Below are 10,920 nucleotides of genomic sequence, written 5' to 3'. Positions count from 1 at the left end.
TATATTATCAGGGTGGCTTTGAACTCCTGGTGACCCTCCAACCTCTGCCTCCTGAGTCCTGGGGTTAAAGGTGTGCACCACCATGCCTGGAAAGGAAGAGTTTTGAATGATCACAATTCCCACCAACACCCCCCTCCACTTCCTCATTGGGGAATATGATCAACAGATCATTGTCAATGTTCTGACCATGAAGAGGCCCTTCAGGACTGTGACTTTACAGCAGCTGTATGGGACTTACTCAGTATGCACAAAGCCCTGGGTTCAACCCGCAATACTATAAAACATAATTAATTAGGGCTCGCTTCGGCTTCACATGCATTCAAATTGGAACGATACAGAGGAGACTAGCATGGCCCCTGTGCAAGGATGACATGCAAATTCGCAAAGTGTTCCATATCTTAACATTTACAGTGAATGCATCTAACACCAAAATAAAACAACATTAATTCACTAAATAAAATACAATGGAGCCTAATCAGTAACTAAATTAGTGAGTGCCTTGACCCTGGACTTCTATCTGTAGATCTGTGAAAATAATTTCTGTTGGTAAGGCTTCTAGCATATGGTATTTGTTAGAATAGTGAAAAATAACCAGAACCGAACTTGTTACCAATAAGTAGGGTGCAGCTGTAAGAATCCCCCAAAATATGAGCATTTCACGTGTATAATGGGTAGAAATTTGAAGGGTTTTGAAGTGCATGCTGGTAAATGTCAATATTGACAAGAAAGGACATTGAAAAGATAAAGATTTTAAAATAATAGACATGCCAGAAGGAAGCTGTCACAGGGACATTTTATATAACGGTGTCCTGTGATGCAGGCGGGCATTGAAAAACAAGTATCCAAAGACTCTGCCAGGCACAGACTGCAGTTCTATGGAGCCCTGGACAGCTGGACTGCCTGGTCAGTGAGTTTCACAACTGGAATGTCTCCTAGTGTGATTGCACTTGGGATTGCTGGCTGGGACTCCACTTGGTCAGCTTGGAAAAAAATAAAGGTGATCATGCTATAATATAAGTTTCCCCTTCCAAGTATTCAGTATAATAATGCTGAGCAATAATATTTCCCACCCTGAACCAGGTATTAATGTAATCTGGTTTCCCTTAGTGCAGAAGGAATGCGTATTCATTCTATCACTCTCAGGGGTCATGTCTTCACTCCATGTCACTTATTTCTCCCAGATCTTTTCATCTTTGTATTGGACATTAAGTACTTCTCTGTTAAATCTTCACTTTAACAGTGAGGTCCAGCATGGCACACCGATTTGATGTGATATTTTTCCTTACTGTTGGGAATATGATGGGTTGTTAACAAGGTCCATTATTGTAAAGAAATGTAAATTGACATACCAAATTGGTACATGCCCTAATTTTAATGCTATTTTGAACAGTTATACCTAGCCCTTGGTTTGCAAGCCTTCGTTGGAATAAGTGTCCAGCTCTTCCCTGAAAGTAGTTGCTTGTTTTTGTAACTCTGTTCTTTGTTGCTCCCTTGCTGTCTCCCTCTCAGCCTTTCCCTCTCTACAAGTTCTCCCTCCATCACCCCTCTCCTCATGCGCATTCCCTTCCTCTCTACCACTCCTCTGTTATCTTTCCCCTCCTGTTCTTTTCCTCCCTCCCTCCCTCTCTCTCTTTCCCCCTACCCTCCCTAGGTGAACTGCACAACTCAGCTCTGAACTTAAACCCAGTGAAATTTCCTGCCCAGACGAAACAGTGTCCCATAACCTCTCTTCCTAACCCTAACAATCCTATGGGTTTTTTTTCCTCCTTTCTTTGAAAAGTTCACAAGTTTCCATTGTCTACAAAATCATTCTTCTAACAAAACTACAATTACCATATTTTTCTTTGTACCCTCAGTGCCTCCAACACAAACTATTCAGTTTTTTGTTCGTTGTGCCATCAAATTCTTAAGCTCTTTGAAACTAATTCATTGTACAATGACTCAATTCTGATATGAGCTAGTAAAGTTAATGTCAGACTCCCTACATTAAAGGGTAAAGACTCAATCCTAGAAAACAGTTCCCACCTTAGATACCAACTGCTACTCCAGATAATAATTACTTTTATCAAATGGATATAAGTTAAGAGTTTTGTGGGGTTATTCACCACTGGTCTAGTAATGTCTTAGAGTCAGTGAGAATGTCAGAAAGGCTTTTTTTGTTTTTTGTTTTTTGTTTTGAGAGAGAGAGAATTGGCCGGGGCCTCAGCCACTGCAATCCATCTCCAGACGCTTGCGTCACCTAGAGGGCGTATGCGACGTTGCGTTTGCCTCGCCTTTTTGCATCTGGCGGCCGTGGGATCTCTATGGTGGAACACGGCTCCTTAGGCGACACAGGCAAGCGCTTTAACCATTAAACCATCTATCAAGGGTGCAGATGCGCATTTATAACTCATGTTCTATTGTTTTATAATTTAAAACTTCATAAAGGGAGCAGCCCAAGATCCAAGGAAAGAGCAGTGGGTGAGGACTGCAAGGGTCTGTGGAGCTGGGGCGTGCTCAAGAGCTGGAAGCACTGAGTCCCTTACGTCGGCCCCCGAGAAGAAATGACCTGCTATTCGTGATTAGCTCAGTATCCAACTTCTCTTTCTTCCTAGACAGTCTAGAGAATTAGGCTAAAATTTACAGTTGAAACTGGTAACCTACCTTCTCGCTACCAGGTCCCGCCCTAAGGCTGTCTAGAAACTTTCAACTCCCAACCTCAGTATCGCTTAAATGTATTTGTTAATTAGTAACAAAAACGTTCCCTATTCTTATCACTCATGAAGTTGTATGGGTTTTAGAACCTCTCTGCCAAGAACTGTAAGTGAAGACCAAATCTGTAGTCTTTGTTGTGCCACATTATCAAGCTCAATTGATTTAAAATCAATTACACAGTAGGTAAACACCAATGATTTGTTCATACAAAGTTATCACCTGCATGAATGACATTATCTGAACATTGAGAATGTTCTAATATAATGGCCACCAATTGTAGGTAAAAATTGTGCCCTCTTGTAGGTAGTTAGGGGTTAGTAACTGCCTTAAAATTGTGAGGTAGGTAAAGATAGAATTAAAACAGTTTCTCAAATTATAAAAGCAAAGAAGAAATGTATAAATGAAAATATTTAGCTCAGGTGTGGGGGCACATGCCTTTAATCTCAGAACTCAGGAGGCAGAGGTTGGAGGATCATTGTGAGTTCAAGGCCAGCCTGAGACCATGTAGTGACTTCTATGTCATCCTGGAATAGAGCAAGATCCCACCTCAAAAAAAAAAAAAACACAAAAAAAAAACAAAACAAACAAACAAACAAAAAAAAAAAAAACCCTACACTAAAATAAAATACTAGGAGAGATTTATAAAGAAATGTGAGGATAAAATCAAGTACATTATCAAATTTCAAAGAGTAGAGTTGATGAACAGTACATAAAATCAGTAAATTAATAATTTATTTGATAATACCTAGCAAAGAAATAGCAATTGAGCATTTGTGCAGAGGGTCAGAGGTGTAATATTTGGTGATGGAATTATATATCTTTTTAATCTTTCTGAAGCCCTGTGTTTTGATGTTAAAGTAGCATATTTGTGTTAATTTCTAATCATTTTAAAATAGAAAATTGTGATCTTTGACCAAAAAAAAATCCATGTCAAAAGGAATGAAATAAAAATTAAGGACAGTTTTCCATTTTAACTTGCTTGAATTGTTTCTTTTTTAAGGTTTAGAGATTTTATTGTATTAAGAAAAAGAGAAACAAGGACTCCCTTCCAAGAAGAAGGCGGGAGGGGTAAAGCTCCCATTTTTAAGGAACATTAAGAGATACTGTTTCAGCATTAAAAATATAGTGTTCTATGTTACTTTACTAATTTATTAATTGCTCAATTCCAAAACCTTTCCTTCAACATGAAAACACTCCTTTGCGTCTACAAACAGCGTCATGGTTCACCTTTCCTTGCTAGGATAAATTGCCACCATTAACTTTCAGAACCCACTGTTCCTCTACCCTGTGTGCAAGAGTGAAGCAATAACTCTGGACGATGGGGAAGCAAGCAAGCTTCTGTAACAGCTCTGTTCCTACTTGGTGTGACTTCCGAGCAGGCGGTCAGTAAAATTTCAGGAGTGTTGCCAGCCTATTGTAAGCCTCTTCTTTTTTTTTTTTTCCTGTATGAATTCTATGATCAAAAAAAAAAAAAAAAAAGTGCCCTTCTGGGAAACCATACATAGAGTTAAAACAGAAGTCATTTCCAGGAAATTGCCTTCCATTTTATTAATATTTCAGTATTTTACCAAAGTAAATAGTTCTCACTTCTACAGAGAATTGGTTTGCTGCCCCATTTTCAGTATCATAGATCCTCCTGATCTTTGAAACAGTTTTAAAAACTACTATTTTAACGTTTGAAAAAGTAATAATACTTTCAAGCTAAAATGATGAATTTTAGAACAGACAGAACAATCAAAGTTCAAGGATGAAATGATGATGACCATTTGATATCAAATGCATTCTGTAAAATAAAACCCAGTTTAGGAATAATTTCTGGTTCTTCTTTATACAAACAGCTTGAAGCATGGTCTTTGGGCTTTCTCATATATTAAAGCATTGGATTGAAAAGTACGGTATCAGAATCAAGTTCATGGTGAAATGTGACACCACACTATTACTTTTTTCACTATATCCATCAACTTATTTCTTAGAAGATGAAAAAAGTATATCCTATAGAAAAGTATAAGTGTAGAAAAATAATTTTGTAGAACAGGAAGCATGTTGTATGTTTGAGTTTTTGCCAACTCCACTCTAACTTCCCAAATGTTATGGTTCAATCTTCCAGTGATAATTTTTCTAGTTGAAATTATTACAAGCCTAAGTGATTACTGATTGTCTCTGTTTAGGAACGTATGATCTATTGTTAGAAGTACCTCCACACTTTTTCTTTTTTGGTTTTTAAAGACAGAAACTAACTCTAGTCCAAGCTGACCTGGAATTCACTATGTACTCTCAGGATGGCCTTGAACTCACAAGATCTCCTACCTCCTACTTCTATCTCCTGAGTGCTGGGATTAAAGGCACTCCCCACGTCTGGCCTTGATGGTCCAGTCTTTTAAAAGCTTTGGAAATTTCACTTATATTGTCTTCCGGTTTTCTGATATCCACCTAAATACCAGTTTTTATTTTGCTCTTTTAAAGTTGACTTTATTACAATCTTCCTTTTTTCTTCTTACATCTTCCAGTTGGTATTACTTATAATTTACATCATCATAGTTTACTCCCCTTCATTAACTTTTATTTTTAGAGTATAAATATAGCACTTCATTTAGTTGTGTACCATATGCTGTGATTTCCTAGACTTCTGAATTTTCTTTCTGCCACTGGGAAGTTCAAATGTAATCTGTAATGGGAGTTTCTGGTGTGTCTGAAGACATCTGTCTTTCCTTGCTGTGAGCCCTGGCTAGCAGGGTGGACACTGAGCAGCCCATAGAAGTCTTCCGGGAAGTTCTTGTGTTTAGCCCACAGCCAGTGACAACCTAAGTCAATGAAAGACAGGAGGACCCTAAGCGTCAGGTCAGTCTTTGACGGGCTTGCTTCACAAGAATGAAGATCACCGTTCAGTCCCTAGCATCCACTGGAAAACGCTGGCTGTGTGCCTTGACAGTGCAGGCCAGGGGGAGGCAAGTGGGTTCTAGAGCCAGATGGAAAGCTAGAATCGCGCAGTTGGTGAGCCCCGGCCAATCAGAGACCTTGTCTTAGAAAGACAGCGTTGGAGCATGACACGGGCTTCTACCTGTGGAAACACACTCACCCCTGCACCCCTGCACACACACACACAACCCACACACAAACACAAAGGCACATCTACATGCACTACGTAGACAAAGGAATGAATGAATAACTTAAAAATAATAATTAATTAATTAAAGTCAGGAGACGGTTGTGGGTGACCCAGGGAATGAGTCTACTCACAAGGAAACAAGCATGCAATCTATTCTATAATTGTTCACTGTAGGTTTCAGTTTCAAGTGGAGATAGTAGTAGCTTCTCCATTCATTCACCCTTGAGGTCCTTTCTGATTTAAATTTCTCACTTGTCTTATTCTGTCATTTGCTTTTCCAGTGGACAAATCCAACATGAACAGCATTCCAAAAAATGTTTTGTGTCACAGTCCATTTTCTTTTAAATTTTACTAAGTAAATATGCTTGACGGTTTGTCTATAGATCGATATTTAAACCTGAAAATAAAGGCATGCAATATATACATGACACACAGTTATACATGGTATGAGAATAACATTACCTTTATTTGTTATTAGCATTATAGATTAGGAAATTAAAATTTCTGGTTAAATACATTTGTTTGGTGGATACACTATAATATCGTATGTTAAATATTTATTATTATACATTTTACACTAATTTTCTCTCTTAAATCCCTCATGTTTTCTAGGTTATAGCAATTTACTTGTATGCTATACTGCCTAGGTTTAAGCCATTTAGTTATCCAGCTTATGAAACAACTTAAAAGAGCACTCTTCATATTTTTGCAATAATATAAAAGAGTAATATCCACTAGATGCATTGTCTCTGGACACATAAAGAAAACATAATGGAAACATCTACTAGAGAGGCATGGTAAGTGATCAGTTATCAAGTTATACTAACTCAACTAAGGTTTGATAATACCTGTTCAGTTCAATTCCATATGGATTTCTTCTTTCTCATTATTGGGAAGATCATAACAATGGCATCTCCTTGACTAAGGAAAATCTGGGTAGCAATCAATTCAGATTGAAACATGACAAGTATCTATGTACATAGTTCTAATCTCACATTATGCAAAGATACATAGACCGATTTTGTTATACCATTTGCAGTAAATGTGCAGAAAATATCAGGCTGCATATAGGGCATTTTCTTTTTTGAATTTTAGTTTTTATTTATTTTTTGAGAGACAAATATAGAGAGAATGGACACCACAGGGCCTCTAGCCACTGTAAACATACTCCAGATGCATGTGCCACATTGTGCATCTGGCTTCTGTGGGTCCTGGGGAACTTAACCTGGGTCCTTTGGCTTTGCAGGCAAACACCTAAACCACTAAGCCATCTCTCCAGGCATTTTCTATAAGGGCATTTTCTATAAGGGGATTTTCTATAAGGGCATTTTCTATAAGGGCATTTTCTGATCCAGTGGCTCAGGGCTTCATTGTGAGACAACTGGGTCCATGGATAAGGGACATGGAGCTTCAACGTAAACATTATTTTTCACTTGGAAAAAAAATGGCTGGTCCTTTGTGTTGATATCCCATCACATCTGCTCACTGTGTGATGCTCTTAGAGAGTGATAAACAGATTTGGTAAAAGATTGAAGCTCTGTAAGGAGGACTCCAGGGGGTATTAATATCCCTTTCTCCATCTTCATAGGTGCCTTACTTTCTCAAATTAATACTCATTTTTTTGAGTACATGATTACTATTAAAATAGTTCTTTTTACTCTATAAAGATTTTCCTAAAAATTTGCTTATTTTTGTCTCTAAAGTACTTTAGTAAATTTAAATTATCTACTGAACAATTTAATAACCAATAAAACATAACAAATTTTGCCTTTCAATGGTATTTCAAACATGCTTTAATCTAACACTCAGGAGGTTGAAGTTGGAGAATGATAGTAAGTAGCAAGCCAGCCTAAGCTAGTGAGTGAGCTCAAGATCTACTTCAGAGTGAGACTCTGTCTCAAAAAAATATCTCAATTAAAACATTTCATATATGTTCAGTAAAACTTATCATTGTCATATTTCAGTATATTAAATAATCACCTATTATTGGATACTAGAAAATCATTATTCCCTTATTTCAACTTTATTTTATTTTATGTTTTTAGGCAATCCAAACAGACTGGCCTTTTTTTATGAGAGAGAAGAGAGAGAGAGAGAGAGAGAGAGAGAGAGAATGGGAATGAGAGTGCCAGGGCGTCCAGCCACTGTAATTGAAGTCCGTCTTGTGGGCATGTGTGACCTTGGGTGCGTGTCACTGTGTGTGTCTGGCTTTCGTGGCATTTGGGGACTTGAACATGGATCCTTAGGCTTCACCGGCAAGTACCTTAACTGCTTACACATCTCTCTGACCTTTGTTTCAACAATTTTAATAATAGTGAAAGACTTATTTCCAACTGAAGATATTGACAGAGGCTTGTATTCCCAGCATTTGAATGAGTTGATGAGGTGTTTATGCAGTGACTTCAAAGTCAGTCTGAGCTACATTCTTTTATTTAAATCACTTTATGAGGAGGGAGAGAGAAGAGGGAGAGGGGATGCATGCATTTACTATACTTGGTAAACATAGGGCTTAGATATAATGAAAATATAAAAGTCCATGGTGTCTTTACCACAATCTCTGCTATAAATATACATATCATCTCCTAAAGTCACTTTTCATTATTATTATTATTTATAATAAGCACACTTCGGACCTACACTTTAGTAAAATGACATGTATAAACTACAGTATTATTAACCATGGGAAATATGCTGTGTGGTAGATCTCTAAGATTTACTCACTGGGCATAACTAAAACTCTGAATTTTGACTAAGACATGAATTTTTACTTATCCCTCCACACAAGCCTCAGGCACTTGTGATCTCCTGGCAACATTGGATTCCTCATGTGAATGACATCATGTCAAATTTTTCCCTTCATGCTTGGCTTGTTTCATTTCTCATCCACAGCTTGTTTCTTACAATGTCTCTGTCTTATCCTGGACATTGACATGGAGGTGGCCACTGACTGCTCTCTTGCTGTTCCTGTTGATGTCCTCATGTTCCAAAACATGCCCTCACTGGACACTGGGTTCTAGGTTGTGTTCAGACAAAAAAGTGCCCAAGTAGCAAAATAATTTGGGAATTCAGTGATTTTACATTTAGGTATATATGTGTGTGTGTGTGTGTGTGTGTGTGTGTGTGTGTATACACACACACACACACACACACACACACATATATATCTAAATGTAAAATCACTGAATTCCCAAATATATATATATATATACTATTCTTTCAAAATATTGCAATAAGATAAAATAGGCAGATATCACATACTAATCACCAGTATATACAGAAGATCTTAGAAATCTACATTGAACTTTTCCATCTGACTGTACATACCAGGCTATAATTTTTCCTCTCCAAAGAAGGAAAAAGTTATAAAAGTTATAAAGTCTCACTTCCTAAAAAATATTTTTATTTAGTTATTTATTTGATAAAGAGAAAGAAGGAGAAAGGGAGAGAGAGAATCGAAGTATCAGGGCCTCCATCCACTGCAAACAAACTCCAGATATATGAGCCACCTTGTGCATTTGGCTAACATTGGTCCTGGGGAATCAAACCTGGGTCCTTTGGCTTTGAAGGCAAACGCCTTAACCGCGAAGTCATCCCTCCAGCCCAAAAGTCGCTTATTTTTGTAACAAATTTTAATGAGTCTTAGCCAACTAATTATAATCTTTCTACAAAGGACTTAAGTTAATATTTAGCAGCTTTTATTAAATGACAATATATTGAAATATACACTTAGCCCTCTGAATATCTGCCTATAATTCATTTTATTTGTTTTCTCTCTAAAATTATCTTCAAAGAAACCAAGACTATACAGAGATGATAAGTTAGAGAGATGTAAGATAGATAACAAATCAGGAAATTGAAGTGACAAGACACCTCTCACACGCTGCCCTGCTCCCGCTGTTATGATGATTGTGTTGTGTTCCTGGAACCAAGAATCCACCGAGTAAAACACACATTGAAGAGCTAACAACAGTGGCAATCAGCTGACATGCATGCCTGTCTTCTTCTAGGCAAGAGGCTACTGAGCGATTTTCTTCTTGAACTAGAAAAATAAAGATATTGCTTTACCCAATGATTTGTGGCTTCTTGGCCTTACAAATGAGCTATAAAAGGACTACATTTCTTATAATTCTGTATCAACAATGTTAATTAATATATCAAATAAAAATGTGCTTCCAAGGAGTGTCTTAATTGTTCTTGTCTCACAAAACCATTCATCAATTTCAATTTAAATCAGATAGTTATATGAAACATACAAACTTCAAACTTATTAAATTCCCTTCAGTTATCCTCTTTGGTTTGTGTACTCATTGAGAATCTATGGGGGGCTGGAGAGATGGCTTAGCGGTTAAGCGCTTGCCTGTGAAGCCTAAGGACCCCGGTTCGAGGCTCGGTTCCCCAGGTCCCACATTAGCCAGAAGCACAAGGGGGCGCACGCGTCTGGAGTTCATTTGCAGAGGCTGGAAGCCCTGGCACGCCCATTCTCTCTCTCTCCCTCTATCTGTCTTTCTCTCTGTGTCTGTCACTCTCAAATAAATAAATAAAAAATTAAAAAAAAAAAAGAATCTATGGGGACTGGGAAGATGACTCAGAATTTAAAGGCATTTGCTTGCAAAGCTTTCTGGCACCCATTCCATTTCCCAGCACTCACACAAGCTTGATGTGATAAGTGATGCAATTATCTGATTTTTGTTTGATGTGCCAAGAGACCCTGGCATCTCCCATCCCTCCACATACATGTAGAAAAAAGTGAGAGAACAATCTATGTCCACCATTATTCCATTTTAAGTAAGTACATTTCAAGCCTCTTCCTTCGCCTCCTTGTTTTATATGACCATAGAGGAGCTGTAATGAAAATGTCAATGTGGTGATTGCCCCATAAGCTTAGTGGGAAAGCATTCAGTATGCAAACACTAAATATGCTATAAGCTTTATATAATTATCTTCCTAAACATTTATGAAATTTCTTTTTTTCTACAAAAAGTGAAACATATTTTTAATCTTATATTATCTTGTTCTTTTTCTGTATCTATTGAGATAATCTAAATTATATGATCTTTCAATGTAATAAATTTAATCAGTTTTAGTAGATTTATTAAACAATCATCATTTAGGAAAAAATA

General features: G+C 37.4%; 1 non-coding gene across 1 annotated transcript; it reads left to right on the top strand.

Moving 5' to 3' along the window:
- Positions 1–296: 296 nt before the first annotated feature.
- Positions 297–401, top strand: LOC123460430. The gene has a single exon (XR_006636994.1). It is a non-coding gene; the product is annotated as a U6 spliceosomal RNA (small nuclear RNA).
- Positions 402–10,920: the final 10,519 nt, after the last annotated feature.

The sequence above is a fragment of the Jaculus jaculus genome, chromosome 4, assembly GCF_020740685.1.
Source record: "Jaculus jaculus isolate mJacJac1 chromosome 4, mJacJac1.mat.Y.cur, whole genome shotgun sequence".
Lineage (NCBI taxonomy): Eukaryota > Metazoa > Chordata > Mammalia > Rodentia > Dipodidae > Jaculus > Jaculus jaculus.
This window is presented reverse-complemented; position numbering and strand designations above follow the sequence as displayed.